This window comes from Engystomops pustulosus, unplaced genomic scaffold (genome assembly GCF_040894005.1).
Source record: "Engystomops pustulosus unplaced genomic scaffold, aEngPut4.maternal MAT_SCAFFOLD_456, whole genome shotgun sequence".
Classification (NCBI taxonomy): domain Eukaryota; kingdom Metazoa; phylum Chordata; class Amphibia; order Anura; family Leptodactylidae; genus Engystomops; species Engystomops pustulosus.
Genome location: NW_027285335.1, coordinates 30,001 through 45,897, shown reverse-complemented (window position 1 = coordinate 45,897; position 15,897 = coordinate 30,001).

The window sequence follows — 15,897 nt, the reverse complement described above, 5'->3', positions numbered from 1 at the left end:
TTCCTGATGAGGAACATGCCCATGGCACTAAAGAGTGCAGCGGGAGCAGCCGCTCAGGCTACCCGGGAATGTGTCACTGTCCCCCGGCCAGACTTGGCGGCAGGTCCCGGGGAGGAATAGTGCCCATGGAAGTCGGAGCTCCAACCTCCAAGTTGACCTCAGCGGGAGCAGCCGCTGAGGCTACCCGGGCATGGGTGACTGTTCCCCGGCCACACTTGGTCGGAGGTCCCGGTGTGGAACATGCCCATGGAAGTTGAAGGGAAGAGAACCGCGAAAGGGAGTTTGGAGGCTGAGCCGCGGCCGAGGAGGTCTCACCGATCCCGGCGTGATTCCAGCCAGGCCCGGTACCCTATACCGAACTCGACAGGGTGGCTGTATCCGGGACCCTGGAACCCTGGGCGGGGAGCCTAGGGGCGAGAGGGGCCCCATGGAGCTCGGGCAGACTAGAAGTACCCTCGTCTGCCCGCTGGAGGGCGCCCTTCCCGGAGCGGAGGGGACCCCCCAAGCGACCAAGTGCAAGCCGAGTTTGGAGCTCGAAACCCGGCCACACTTGGTAGTTGGTCCCGGTGAGGAACATGCCCATGGAAGTAAGAGCTCAGCGGGAGCAGCCACTCAGGCTACCCGGCAATGTGTCACTGTCCCCCGGCCAAGACTTGGCGGCAAGTCCCGGGGAGGAATAGTGCCCATGGAAGTAGCTCAGCGGGAGCAGCTGCTGAGGCTACCCGGGAATGTGTCACTGTCCCCCGGCCAGACTTGGCGGCAGGTCCCGGGGAGGAATAGTGCTCATGGAAGTAGCTCAGCGGGAGCAGCTGCTGAGGCTACCCGGGAATGTGTCACTGTCCCTGGGCCACACTTGGTCGTTGGTTCCTGATGAGGAACATGCCCATGGAAGTAAGAGTTCAGCGGGAGAAGCCGCTCAAGCTACCCGGGAATGTGTCACTGTCCCCCGGCCAGACTTGGCGGCAGGTCCCGGGGAGGAACAGTGCCCATGGAAGTCGGAGCTCCAACCTCCAAGTTGACCTCAGCGGGAGCACTTGCTGAGGCTACCCGGGCATGGGCGACTGTTCCCCGGCCACACTTGGTCGGAGGTCCCGGTGTGGAACATGCCCATGGAAGTTGAAGGGAAGAGAACCGCGAAAGGGAGTCTGGAGGCTGAGCCGCGGCCGAGGAGGTCTCACCGATCCCGGCGTGATTCCAGCCAGGCCCGGTACCCTATACCGAACTCGACAGGGTGGCTGTATCCGGGACCCTGGAACCCTGGGCGGGGAGCCTAGGGGCGAGAGGGGCCCCATGGAGCTCGGGCAGACTAGAAGTACCCTCGTCTGCCCGCTGGAGGGCGCCCTTCCCGGAGCGGAGGGGACCCCCCAAGCGACCAAGTGCAAGCCGAGTTTGGAGCTCGAAACCCGGCCACACTTGGTAGTATGTCCCGGTGAGGAACATGCCCATGGAAGTAAGAGCTCAGCGGGAGCAGCCACTCAGGCTACCCGGGAATGTGTCACTGTCCCCCGGCCAAGACTTGGCGGCAAGTCCCGGGGAGGAATAGTTCCCATGGAAGTAGCTCAGCGGGAGCAGCTGCTGAGGCTACCCGGGAATGTGTCACTGTCCCCCGGCCAGACTTGGCGGCAGGTCCCGGGGAGGAATAGTGCTCATGGAAGTAGCTCAGCGGGAGCAGCTGCTGAGGCTACCCGGGAATGTGTCACTGTCCCTGGGCCACACTTGGTCGTTGGTTCCTGATGAGGAACATGCCCATGGAAGTAAGAGTTCAGCGGGAGAAGCCGCTCAAGCTACCCGGGAATGTGTCACTGTCCCCCGGCCAGACTTGGCGGCAGGTCCCGGGGAGGAACAGTGCCCATGGAAGTCGGAGCTCCAACCTCCAAGTTGACCTCAGCGGGAGCACTTGCTGAGGCTACCCGGGCATGGGCGACTGTTCCCCGGCCACACTTGGTCGGAGGTCCCGGTGTGGAACATGCCCATGGAAGTTGAAGGGAAGAGAACCGCGAAAGGGAGTTTGGAGGCTGAGCCGCGGCCGAGGAGGTCTCACCGATCCCGGCGTGATTCCAGCCAGGCCCGGTACCCTATACCGAACTCGACAGGGTGGCTGTATCCGGGACCCTGGAACCCTGGGCGGGGAGCCTAGGGGCGAGAGGGGCCCCATGGAGCTCGGGCAGACTAGAAGTACCCTCGTCTGCCCGCTGGAGGGCGCCCTTCCCGGAGCGGAGGGGACCCCCCAAGCGACCAAGTGCAAGCCGAGTTTGGAGCTCGAAACCCGGCCACACTTGGTAGTTGGTCCCGGTGAGGAACATGCCCATGGAAGTAAGAGCTCAGCGGGAGCAGCCACTCAGGCTACCCGGCAATGTGTCACTGTCCCCCGGCCAAGACTTGGCGGCAAGTCCCGGGGAGGAATAGTGCCCATGGAAGTAGCTCAGCGGGAGCAGCTGCTGAGGCTACCCGGGAATGTGTCACTGTCCCCCGGCCAGACTTGGCGGCAGGTCCCGGGGAGGAATAGTGCTCATGGAAGTAGCTCAGCGGGAGCAGCTGCTGAGGCTACCCGGGAATGTGTCACTGTCCCTGGGCCACACTTGGTCGTTGGTTCCTGATGAGGAACATGCCCATGGAAGTAAGAGTTCAGCGGGAGAAGCCGCTCAAGCTACCCGGGAATGTGTCACTGTCCCCCGGCCAGACTTGGCGGCAGGTCCCGGGGAGGAACAGTGCCCATGGAAGTCGGAGCTCCAACCTCCAAGTTGACCTCAGCGGGAGCACTTGCTGAGGCTACCCGGGCATGGGCGACTGTTCCCCGGCCACACTTGGTCGGAGGTCCCGGTGTGGAACATGCCCATGGAAGTTGAAGGGAAGAGAACCGCGAAAGGGAGTCTGGAGGCTGAGCCGCGGCCGAGGAGGTCTCACCGATCCCGGCGTGATTCCAGCCAGGCCCGGTACCCTATACCGAACTCGACAGGGTGGCTGTATCCGGGACCCTGGAACCCTGGGCGGGGAGCCTAGGGGCGAGAGGGGCCCCATGGAGCTCGGGCAGACTAGAAGTACCCTCGTCTGCCCGCTGGAGGGCGCCCTTCCCGGAGCGGAGGGGACCCCCCAAGCGACCAAGTGCAAGCCGAGTTTGGAGCTCGAAACCCGGCCACACTTGGTAGTTGGTCCCGGTGAGGAACATGCCCATGGAAGTAAGAGCTCAGCGGGAGCAGCCACTCAGGCTACCCGGCAATGTGTCACTGTCCCCCGGCCAAGACTTGGCGGCAAGTCCCGGGGAGGAATAGTGCCCATGGAAGTAGCTCAGCGGGAGCAGCTGCTGAGGCTACCCGGGAATGTGTCACTGTCCCTGGGCCACACTTGGTCGTTGGTTCCTGATGAGGAACATGCCCATGGAAGTAAGAGTTCAGCGGGAGAAGCCGCTCAAGCTACCCGGGAATGTGTCACTGTCCCCCGGCCAGACTTGGCGGCAGGTCCCGGGGAGGAACAGTGCCCATGGAAGTCGGAGCTCCAACCTCCAAGTTGACCTCAGCGGGAGCACTTGCTGAGGCTACCCGGGCATGGGCGACTGTTCCCCGGCCACACTTGGTCGGAGGTCCCGGTGTGGAACATGCCCATGGAAGTTGAAGGGAAGAGAACCGCGAAAGGGAGTTTGGAGGCTGAGCCGCGGCCGAGGAGGTCTCACCGATCCCGGCGTGATTCCAGCCAGGCCCGGTACCCTATACCGAACTCGACAGGGTGGCTGTATCCGGGACCCTGGAACCCTGGGCGGGGAGCCTAGGGGCGAGAGGGGCCCCATGGAGCTCGGGCAGACTAGAAGTACCCTCGTCTGCCCGCTGGAGGGCGCCCTTCCCGGAGCGGAGGGGACCCCCCAAGCGACCAAGTGCAAGCCGAGTTTGGAGCTCGAAACCCGGCCACACTTGGTAGTATGTCCCGGTGAGGAACATGCCCATGGAAGTGAGAGCTCAGCGGGAGCAGCCACTCAGGCTACCCGGGAATGTGTCACTGTCCCCCGGCCAAGACTTGGCGGCAAGTCCCGGGGAGGAATAGTGCCCATGGAAGTAGCTCAGCGGGAGCAGCCACTCAGGCTACCCGGGAATGTGTCACTGTCCCCCGGCCAAGACTTGGCGGCAAGTCCCGGGGAGGAATAGTGCCCATGGAAGTAGCTCAGCGGGAGCAGCCACTCAGGCTACCCGGGAATGTGTCACTGTCCCTCGGCCACACTTGGTCGTAGGTCCCGGTGAGGAACATGCCCATGGAAGTCGGAGCTCCAACCTCCAACCGGGTGAAGCCTCCGAGAGCTAGCCGGGAATAGGGCGCCAATCCCGGCTACCGCCCTCCAGGCTTGCCCCGGTCGAAAGACCTACGTCCTCGCACCAGCACAAGCGCAAAAATTTTCTAAGTGTGGGAGAACCGAGGACCCGCCCGGTGGCACTCTGCCTCTCGCTGCCGCCCTCCTGGAAGCGTCCTCGGTCACTGTGTGTGCGGCAGATATCAGAGCTCCGGAAAGGTGAAAAAGAACCGGTAAGAGGGCGAATCCGGCAGCTCCCTGCCGGGCGAGGACCACCGCGAGCGGCGGGGACGTCAGACGGGAGACGCGCGGCGGACCTTCCGTCGGAGTGCCTGGGATTTTGACCTCGGAGAAGTTCGAAAAAATTATGCGGTCGGAGCTGTCTGCCCCGGCCGGGGAAGGCTCACCGCCGGCGGCTGCCAACCCCTGGCTTGCCCGCTGGATGCCCTTTCGGAGGCTGCTGAAAAAGAACTGTCAGGCGGGCACCTCTCGGAAGAACCGCAGACCAAAACGACCGGTAAAAATTTTGGGCGATCCGACACGTAGTGCACCTTCGGCGGCAGAGAAAAGCAGCAAAAATACCGGTCAGAGAAGGGGAGTTTTGGTCGACTCTGCCAGGTTTTTGCACTAAGTCAGATCCGTAATGCCAGCGGGACTGAGTCGCTTTTGCGTGCCGTGGTCCTGGAGGCCTGCTCGGACAGAGCGGTCCTTCGGGTCCCGCGGGAAGGGGCATTTCATGTTCCTCTGCGGGAGGTGATCCATTTTCTGCGGGAAATGGCGAGCCCCTTCGGCTACAAGAGTGTGTAGGTCCCGCTCAACAGTCTACGTCCTTAACCATCGGGGACTTTGTAGATTTTGCCCAAAATCGCTCTCCGCAGAACAGAGCGTGAGGTCTCCGCGGCGGAGGCCGGAAAAGGTGCGAGGTGAGCGGCATGGTATGACTGGGCTCGTGCCGCTCACTGCTACCCGGAGCGTGGCGCCCTCCGGGTAAAAGGCTAGCCGGGGCGAGTAGGTGGGATGACGGGCGCATAAGCAACGCCGTCCCCGCCGTACAAGGTGCCGGTGGCCTGGCGAACCACCGGCGTAAGGCTAGCCAGGGCGGACCGCGGGGCAGAGGGCGCATAAGCCACGCTCTCTCTCCATCCCACCAGCACAAGCGAAATATTTTCAAAGTGTGGGAGAACCGGCTTCCCGACCGGTGGCACTCTGCCTCTCGCTGCCGCCCTCCTGGAAGCGTCCTCGGTCACTCGGAGTACGGCAGATTTAAGAGCTCCGGAATGGTGAAAAAGAACCGGAGAGGGCGACTCCGGCTTCTCTCTGCCGGGCGAGGACCACCGCAGGCGGCGGGGACGTCTGACAGGAGACGGCGCTGCGGGCAGGCTTTAAAAGTGCATGGGGTTTTGGCCTCGGCAAAAGTCGAAAAAATTATGCGGTCGGAGCTGTCTGCCCCGGCCGGGGAAGGCTCACCGCCGGCGGCTGCCAACCCCTGGCTTGCCCGCTGGATGCCCTTTCGGAGGCTTCTGAAAAAGAACTGTCAGGCGGGCACCTCTCGGAAGAACCGCAGACCAAAACGACCGGTAAAAATTTTGGGCGATCCGACCCGTAGTGCACCTTCGGCGGCAGAGAAAAGCAACAAAAATACCGGTCAGAGAAGGGGAGTTTTGGTCGACTCTGCCAGGTTTTTGCACTAAGTCAGATCCGTAATGCCAGCGGGACTGAGTCGCTTTTGCGTGCCGTGGTCCTGGAGGCCTGCTCGGACAGAGCGGTCCTGCGGGTCCCGCGGGAAGGGGCATTTCATGTTCCTCTGCGGGAGGTGATCCATTTTCTGCGGGAAATGGCGAGCCCCTTCGGCTACAAGAGTGTGTAGGTCCCGCTGAACAGTCTACGTCCTTAACCATCGGGGACTTTGTAGATTTTGCCCAAAATCGCTCTCCGCAGAACAGAGCGTGAGGTCTCCGCGGCGGAGGCCGGAAAAGGTGCGAGGTGAGCGGCATGGTATGACTGGGCTCGTGCCGCTCACTGCTACCCGGAGCGTGGCGCCCTCCGGGTAAAAGGCTAGCCGGGGCGAGTAGGTGGGATGACGGGCGCATAAGCAACGCCGTCCCCGCCGTACAAGGTGCCGGTGGCCTGGCGAACCACCGGCGTAAGGCTAGCCAAGGGCGTACCGCGGGGCAGAGGGCGCATAAGCCACGCTCTCTCTCCATCCCACCAGCACAAGCGAAAAATTTTCAAAGTGTGGGAGAACCGGCTTCCCGACCGGTTGCACTCTGCCTCTCGCTGCCGCCCTCCTGGAAGCGTCCTCGGTCACTCGGAGTATGGCAGATTTAAGAGCTCCGGAATGGTGAAAAAGAACCGGAGAGAGGGCGACTCCGGCTTCTCTCTGCCGGGCGAGGACCACCGCAGGCGGCGGGGACGTCTGACAGGAGACGGCGCTGCGGGCAGGCTTTAAAAGTGCATGGGGTTTTGGCCTCGGCGAAAGTCGAAAAAATTATGCGGTCGGAGCTGTCTGCCCCGGCCGGGGAAGGCTCACCGCCGGCGGCTGCCAACCCCTGGCTTGCCCGCTGGATGGCCTTTCGGAGGCTGCTGAAAAAGAACTGTCAGGCGGGCACCTCTCGGAAGAACCGCAGACCAAAACGACCGGTAAAAATTTTGGGCGATCCGACCCGTAGTGCACCTTCGGCGGCAGAGAAAAGCAACAAAAATACCGGTCAGAGAAGGGGAGTTTTGGTCGACTCTGCCAGGTTTTTGCACTAAGTCAGATCCGTAATGCCAGCGGGACTGAGTCGCTCTTGCGTGCCGTGGTCCTGGAAGCCTGCTCGGACAGAGTGGTCCTTCGGGTCCCGCGGGAAGGGGCATTTCATGTTCCTCTGCGGGAGGTGGTCCATTTTCTGCGGGAAATGGCGAGCCCCTTCGGCTGCAAGAGTGTGTAGGTCCCGCTCAACAGTCTACGTCCTTAACCATCGGGGACTTTGTAGATTTTGGTCAAGATCGCCCCCCGCATGTCCTAGCGGGAGGTCTCCGCGGCGGAGGCCGGAAAAGGTGCGAGGTGAGCGGCATGGTATGACTGGGCTCGTGCCGCTCACTGCTACCCGGAGCGTGGCGCCCTCCGGGTAAAAGGCTAGCCGGGGCGAGTAGGTGGGATGACGGGCGCATAAGCAACGCCGTCCCCGCCGTACAAGGTGCCGGTGGCCTGGCGAACCACCGGCGTAAGGCTAGCCAAGGGCGTACCGCGGGGCAGAGGGCGCATAAGCCACGCTCTCTCTCCATCCCACCAGCACAAGCGAAAAATTTTCAAAGTGTGGGAGAACCGGCTTCCCGACCAGTTGCACTCTGCCTCTCGCTGCCGCCCTCCTGGAAGCGTCCTCGGTCACTCGGAGTATGGCAGATTTAAGAGCTCCGGAATGGTGAAAAAGAACCGGAGAGAGGGCGACTCCGGCTTCTCTCTGCCGGGCGAGGACCACCGCAGGCGGCGGGGACGTCTGACAGGAGACGGCGCTGCGGGCAGGCTTTAAAAGTGCAAGGGGTTTTGGCCTCGGCGAAAGTCGAAAAAATTATGCGGTCGGAGCTGTCTGCCCCGGCCGGGGAAGGCTCACCGCCGGCGGCTGCCAACCCCTGGCTTGCCCGCTGGATGGCCTTTCGGAGGCTGCTGAAAAAGAACTGTCAGGCGGGCACCTCTCGGAAGAACCGCAGACCAAAACGACCGGTAAAAATTTTGGGCGATCCGACCCGTAGTGCACCTTCGGCGGCAGAGAAAAGCAACAAAAATACCGGTCAGAGAAGGGGAGTTTTGGTCGACTCTGCCAGGTTTTTGCACTAAGTCAGATCCGTAATGCCAGCGGGACTGAGTCGCTCTTGCGTGCCGTGGTCCTGGAAGCCTGCTCGGACAGAGTGGTCCTTCGGGTCCCGCGGGAAGGGGCATTTCATGTTCCTCTGCGGGAGGTGGTCCATTTTCTGCGGGAAATGGCGAGCCCCTTCGGCTGCAAGAGTGTGTAGGTCCCGCTCAACAGTCTACGTCCTTAACCATCGGGGACTTTGTAGATTTTGGTCAAGATCGCCCCCCGCATGTCCTAGCGGGAGGTCTCCGCGGCGGAGGCCGGAAAAGGTGCGAGGTGAGCGGCATGGTATGACTGGGCTCGTGCCGCTCACTGCTACCCGGAGCGTGGCGCCCTCCGGGTAAAAGGCTAGCCGGGGCGAGTAGGTGGGTTGACGGGCGCATAAGCCACGCCGTCCCCGCCGTACAAGGTGCCGGTGGCCTGGCGAACCACCGGCGTAAGGCTAGCCAAGGGCGTACCGCGGGGCAGAGGGCGCATAAGCCACGCTCTCTCTCCATCCCACCAGCACAAGCGAAAAATTTTCAAAGTGTGGGAGAACCGGCTTCCCGACCGGTGGCACTCTGCCTCTCGCTGCCGTCCTCCTGGAAGCGTCCTCGGTCACTCGGAGTACGGCAGATTTCAGACCTCCGGAATGGTGAAAAAGAACCGGAGAGAGGGCGACTCCGGCTTCTCTCTGCCGGGCGAGGACCACCGCAGGCGGCGGGGACGTCTGACAGGAGACGGCGCTGCGGGCAGGCTTTAAAAGTGCATGGGGTTTTGGCCTCGGCAAAAGTCGAAAAAATTATGCGGTCGGAGCTGTCTGCCCCGGCCGGGGAAGGCTCACCGCCGGCGGCTGCCAACTCATGGCTTGCCCGCTGGATGGCCTTTCGGAGGCTTCTGAAAAAGAACTGTCAGGCGGGCACCTCTCGGAAGAACCGCAGACCAAAACGACCGGTAAAAATTTTGGGCGATCCGACCCGTAGTGCACCTTCGGCGGCAGAGAAAAGCAACAAAAATACCGGTCAGAGAAGGGGAGTTTTGGTCGACTCTGCCAGGTTTTTGCACTAAGTCAGATCCGTAATGCCAGCGGGACTGAGTCGCTTTTGCGTGCCGTGGTCCTGGAGGCCTGCTCGGACAGGGCGGTCCTTTCGGGTCCCGCGGGAAGGGGCATTTCATGTTCCTCTGCGGGAGGTGGTCCATTTTCTGCGGGAAATGGCGAGCCCCTTCGGCTGCAAGAGTGTGTAGGTCCCGCTCAACAGTCTACGTCCTTAACCATCGGGGACTTTGTAGATTTTGGTCAAGATCGCCCCCCGCATGTCCTAGCGGGAGGTCTCCGCGGCGGAGGCCGGAAAAGGTGCGAGGTGAGCGGCATGGTATGACTGGGCTCGTGCCGCTCACTGCTACCCGGAGCGTGGCGCCCTCCGGGTAAAAGGCTAGCCGGGGCGAGCAGGTGGGTTGACGGGCGCATAAGCCACGCCGTCCCCGCCGTACAAGGTGCCGGTGGCCTGGCGAACCACCGGCGTAAGGCTAGACAGGGCGGACCGCGGGGCAGAGGGCGCATAAGCCACGCCGTCCCCGCTGTACAAGGTGCCGGTGGCCTGGCGAACCACCGGCGTAAGGCTAGCCAAGGGCGTACCGCGGGGCAGAGGGCGCATAAGCCACGCTCTCTCTCCATCCCACCAGAACAAGCGAAAATTTTCAAAGTGTGGGAGAACCGGGGACCCGACCGGTGGCACTCTGCCTCTCGCTGCCGCCCTCCTGGAAGCGTCCTCGGTCACTCGGTGTCCGGCAGATTTCAGAGCTCCGGAATGGTGAAAAAGAACCGGTGAGAGGGCGAAACCGGCTTCTCTCTGCCGGGCGAGGACCACCGCAGGCGGCAAGGGACGTCTGCCAGGAGACGGCGCTGCGGGCAGGCTTTAAAAGTGCATGGGGTTTTGGCCTCGGCGAAAGTCGAAAAAAATTTGCGGTCGGAGCTGTCTGCCCCGGCCGGGGAAGGCTCACCGCCGGCGGCTGCCAACCCCTGGCTTGCCCGCTGGATGCCCTTTCGGAGGCTGCTGAAAAAGAACTGTCAGGCGGGCACCTCTCGGAAGAACCGCAGACCAAAACGACCGGTAAAAATTTTGGGCGATCCGACCCTCAGTGCACCTTCGGCGGCAGAGAAAAGCAACAAAAACACCGGTCAAAGAAGGGAGGTTTTGGTCGACTCTGCCTGGTTTTTGCACAAAGTCAGATCCGTAATGCCAGCGGGACTGAGTCGCTTTTGCGTGCCGTGGTCCTGGAGGCCTGCTCGGACAGAGCGGTCCTTCGGGTCCCGCGGGAAGGGGCATTTCATGTTCCTCTGCGGGAGGTGGTCCATTTTCTGCGGGAAATGGCGAGCCCCATCGGCTACAAGAGTGTGTAGGTCCCGCTCAACAGTCTACGTCCTTAACCATCGGGGACTTTGTAGATTTTGGCAGAAATCGCCCCCCGCAGGTCCTAGCGGGAGGTCTCCGCGGCGGAGGCCGGAGAGGGCGCGAGGTGAGCGGCATGGTATGACTGGGTTCGTGCCGCTCACTGGTACCCGGAGCGTGGCGCCCTCCGGGTAAAAGGCTAGCCGGGGCGAGTAGGTGGGTTGACGGGCGCATAAGCCACGCCGTCCCCGCCGTACAAGGTGCCGGTGGCCTGGCGAACCACCGGCGTAAGGCCAGCCAGGGCGGACCGCGGGGCAGAGGGCGCATAAGCCACGCTCTCTCTCCATCCCACCAGAACAAGCGAAAAATTTTCAAAGTGTGGGAGAACCGGCGACCCGACCGGTGGCACTCTGCCTCTCGCTGCCGCCCTCCTGGAAGCGTCCTCGGTCACTCGGTGTCCGGCAGATTTCAGAGCTCCGGAATGGTGAAAAAGAACCGGAGAGGGGGCGACTCCGGCTTCTCTCTGCCGGGCGAGGACCACCGCAGGCGGCAAGGGACGTCTGACAGGAGACGGCGCTGCGGGCAGGCTTTAAAAGTGCATGGGGTTTTGGCCTCGGCGAAAGTCGAAAAAATTTTGCGGTCGGAGCCGTCTGCCCCGGCCGGGGAAGGCTCACCGCCGGCGGCTGCCAACCCCTGGCTTGCCCGCTGGATGGCCTTTCGGAGGCTGCTGAAAAAGAACTGTCAGGCGGGCACCTCTCGGAAGAACCGCAGACCAAAACGACCGGTAAAAATTTTGGGCGATCCGACCCTCAGTGCACCTTCGGCGGCAGAGAAAAGCATCAAAAATACCGGTCAAAGAAGCGAGGTTTTGGTCGACTCTGCCAGGTTTTTGCACAAAGTGTTGGCATCGTGCGGCGTCGCGCTTTGCCGTACCGTATCCCCAATGGAGCGGCGCCCGGCGGGGTAGGCTAGCCATGTGAGGTCGAGGGCGGGAGGACGGGACGTAAGCCAGGCCGTTCTCCACAAGAAATTCCGGACGCGGAGACCCCTTCTCCGCCCTACGGTCCCCAATGGGGTGGCGCCCGGCGGGTGAGGCTAGCCATGGGAGGACGGGACGTAAGCCAGGCCGTTCTCCACAAGAAATTCCGTACGCGGAGACCCCTTCTCCGCCCTACGGTCCCCAATGGGGTGGCGCCCGGCGGGTGAGGCTAGCCATGTGAGGTCGAGGGCGGGAGGACGGGACGTAAGCCAGGCCGTTCTCCACAAGTAAATTCCGGACGCGGAGACCCCTTCTCCGCCCTACGGTCCCCAATGGGGTGGCGCCCGGCGGGTGAGGCTAGCCGTGTGAGGTCGAGGGCGGGAGGACGGGACGTAAGCCAGGCCGTTCTCCACAAGTAAATTCCGGACGCGGAGACCCCTTCTCCGCCCTACGGTCCCCAATGGGGTGGCGCCCGGCGGGTGAGGCTAGCCATGTGAGGTCGAGGGCGGGAGGACGGGACGTAAGCCAGGCCGTTCTCCACAAGTAAATTCCGGACGCGGAGACCCCTTCTCCGCCCTACGGTCCCCAATGGGGTGGCTCCCGGCGGGTGAGGCTAGCCATGTGAGGTCGAGGGCGGGAGGACGGGACGCAAGCCAGGCCGTTCTCCACAAACTCCCAGCGGTAGAGTCTCGGCTCTCCGCTCCTTTTGATCGATCTGACACAGCGCGATCCGGCGGGGCAGGGCACTTTGCTCGGTCAGGGGTATTGGCCCCGGCCGGTTTATGGTAAAGCGTTCCTTAGCCTCAGTCTTGGTCGCGCATCAATCCCCCGCTCCCCGTGAGCGGCTGTGGTCCTCTGCCTAAGGTTGTGTAGCGCGGTGCCAGTGTGGTCCTCGCACGGCCCCGCTCCTGCCACAGCGGTAGGACTCTCTGCTTCGGCTGAGGTTTGCTACGAAGCGTATGGAACGGGCGTACTCCACCGTACCGTGGGTGGGGGGCGGCGGCGGCGGCGGCAGCGTCCAGCGCGGAGCTCCGGCTCCCGCGGCAGCGCCTCGCCTAGTGTCCCTCGGGCAAGTCCAATCGCCCCCCGCCCGGTCGGAGAGCGCAGACACACCTCTGTGTCCACGGTTTATTTCCGCAGCACGAAAAGGGACGGCTCCCGCCTGCTCCTCGCGGCGGCGACGAGGCTTAGACCCACCGTGGCGTATCCGCGGTAGGTATGCTCGTCGGTCGGAGGAGCGGTTGCGGTCGAGTGGTCCCCAGTGTACCCTGTTAGCGCTGCCCGCCTACGCCTGAAGAGCTGCGGACCGAGAAAAAGGTTCGCTCCGCTGCTGACGGCGAAGCGCGCGGCACGCCGCGGAAGAGGAGAGGGAGCGGTCGCCCCCGGGGCGGCTCCCCTCCGAGTCCGGCAGAAGCAGAGATTGTAGCGGAGGGGGGGGTTTCTAAATTCCCCGGGCGTGTTATCCCCAGCGGTAGCCTTTGAACTCTTCAACCGCAAGCACGATCGCACGTTCACAGCACCCGTCACTAGGAGCCGGGCCAGAGGCGGGCGGCAGACGAAACCGACATGAGCGCTTAAGGGTATTGCACCCCCGGCGCCCAGACCCTGGAAATTGAGTCTGCCCCCAAAGCCCACCCGCGTCCTCCTTGGCGCTCCCGGAGTACATGGTCGTAGATGGGCCATCGGTCGCTAATGCCAAACTGCGTCCCAGGGGTGCGTCCCCTCTGACCAACGGCAGACCCATCCCTCTCGCCAATCCGCGGATCCCCGCCAGGTCCCGAACAGGGCTCGTCCTTTAGCGTTTCAAATGCGCCCTCCCCGCCATACGAGGGGTTGAGGACCGTAGCCTTCCCTTACGAGAGGCACCAGGGGTGCGCCTGCTCGAGGGCCCGGCCGTGGGCGTAACGCTTGGGCCGCCCGGGGGAGTCGGTAGACCATGGGAGACCAACACTCGCACACGAACGTTGCCCGTGCTTTTGTGGAAGAGAGCTTCTTGCGAGGTTGTCGCTGCGGTGGCGCCCGGACAAACCCTATCCCTAAAACTTCTGGGGAATTGGCGTCTAAGCCTGCACCCTGCACGGTATCCCTGCACCCACGAAGGGGGCCGTGGAAGGCTTGGGGTCGCGCCGGCGAAACCGACCGGATGCCCGGGGTACTGAACCCCCGGGGTCCCACCCTGGAAATTGAGCCGTCCGACCCCGCCACGTCTTCCTAGTGCTCTCCTTGGCTCCCCCGCCTGTGGGCATCGTTAGGGGCTGCGGTCATCAGCGCCGGCTAAGCTTCGGCAACACGGCCGACCCACCCCTTCGGCGCCTGGGGGTGCCTGGTCCCAGTCCGGGCCGTTCCGTAGGGGCGGCTATCCCTTACATGAGGGACTCGGTGCGTCCGCTCGGGCTGCGGGGCTCCGGCTCCGACAGCCGGGGAGCTGGTTTTGACCGCGGGCCTCCACGGGAACCGGCAGGGACCGGACTAGGCGTCAAGCCGAAAATAACCCCGGCACCCTCTGCTTCCAAAGCGAGGGGACCTTTGGCCGAGCGGGGGCACCGGAAGCCGAACCGACCCCAACCCCTCTTCCTACCCCAGGGCTGGGCTGACCAATCCCCTGATCGGGTCTAAAATGGAAGAAGGGGATTCGAGGGAAGGGGCTGGCGGAAGGCAGTTGCCCGACGGAGTAGGCGAAGGCCAGGCCGTTTCCGAGTCCCGAGCAGAGGAGGGCGAACTCGGCTCTTCATCGACCGACGGCGAGGCGAGGGCGGTGGCTGCCGCGGGGAAGACTCCATTGCTCGTCAGCGCGCTAGGAGCGGGGCCGACTGGCTGCTCGGGGTATGGCATCCCCGGGGGCCCACCCTGGAAATCTTCGCTCCTCAGCCGCTGCAGGTTATAAGGTCCCGCCGCGCGTAAGCGCTCAACTCTCCGACCCACGGATGTCGAGCCCATGGTGAGCCGGCCGTTTCGTACGGGGAAAAGGGGTCCTCTGGCCCCACATCGATCGAGGGGGTTTAGATCCGCGGAGGCACGCACCGCGAGGCGAATCGCTGCTTTTCCCCAAGAGGTTAACCTTCAAACCACCGAGTAGGTTCGGGGCAGGGCCGACAGTCTGCACTGGGGTATTGCATCCCTGGTGGGGCGACCCTGGAAATCTCTGCCCCTTTCCACTCTTTCGGTTGGGCCTCTCGTCGGGGCGAGCGTAAGTCGGCAAGCAGACGTGGGAAGAGGCTTCTTACCGGTGACACTCCCTTCGTGAGAGAGGCAGGTACTCGCCCCGGACCCCGGTCCAAATCTGCGCGGGCCGGACGGCCTCGGCCCTAGCCGAAGGCCGCTCCCGCGAAGCCAGGGAGCCGAAAAAATAACCCCGACACCCTCCGCGACCTCGCGTGCTTCCAAAGCGAGGGGAACCTTTGGCCGAGCGGGGCACCCGAAGCCGAACCGACCCCAACCCCTCTTCTTACCCCAGGGCTGGGCTGACCAATCCCCTGATCGGGTCTAAAATGGAAGAAGGGGATTCGAGGGAAGGGGCTGGCGGAAGGCAGTTGCCCGACGGAGTAGGCGAAGGCCAGGCCGTTTCCAAATCCCGAGCCAGAGGAGGGCGAACGACGTTCTTCATCGACCGACGGCGAGGCTAGGGCGAGGGCGGTGGCTGCCGCGGGGAAGACTCCATTGCTTGCCAGCGTGCTAGGAGCGGGGCCGACAGGCTGCTCGGGGTATGGCATCCCCGGGGGCCCACCCTGGAAATCTTCGCTCCTCAGCCGCTGCAGGTTATAAGGTCCCGCCGCGCGTAAGCGCTCAACTCCCCGACCCACGGACGTCGAGCCCATGGTGAGCTGACAGTTTCGTACGGGGAAAAGGGGTCCTCTGGCCCCACATCGATCGAGGGGGTTTAGATCCGCGGAGGCACGCACCGCGAGGCGAATCGCTGCTTTTCCCCAAGAGGTTAACCTTCAAACCACCGAGTAGGTTCGGGGCAGGGCCGACTGTCTGCACTGGGGTATTGCATCCCTGGTGGGGCGACCCTGGAAATCTCTGCCCCTTTCCACTCTTTCGGTTGGGCCTCTCGTCGGGGCGAGCGTAAGTCGGCAAGCAGACGTGGGAAGAGGCTTCTTACCGGTGACACTCCCTTCGTGAGAGAGGCAGGTACTCGCCCCGCACCCCGGTCCAAATCTGCTCGGTCCGGCCGTCGTCGGCCCTAGCCGAAGGCCGCTCCCGCGAAGCCAGGCGATCCGAACCGAGGATCCGCGCGAGCCTTCTCCAAGCCCTCTGCCGGGCGCTGGTGTTGAAAGCGTAGCGGACCCTGTTCGCCGGAGCGATAGGAGCGGAGCACCGGTCCCGCAGGGTTGAAAGCTGGGTAGCAGCGCCGTAGCTTCCCTCCCAGCCTTCCCCCGGACCTGGCGCCCGATCCCCTCCGCTCCTCTGTGCGTTGGCGGGCGGCGCTGCATGGGTACGTCG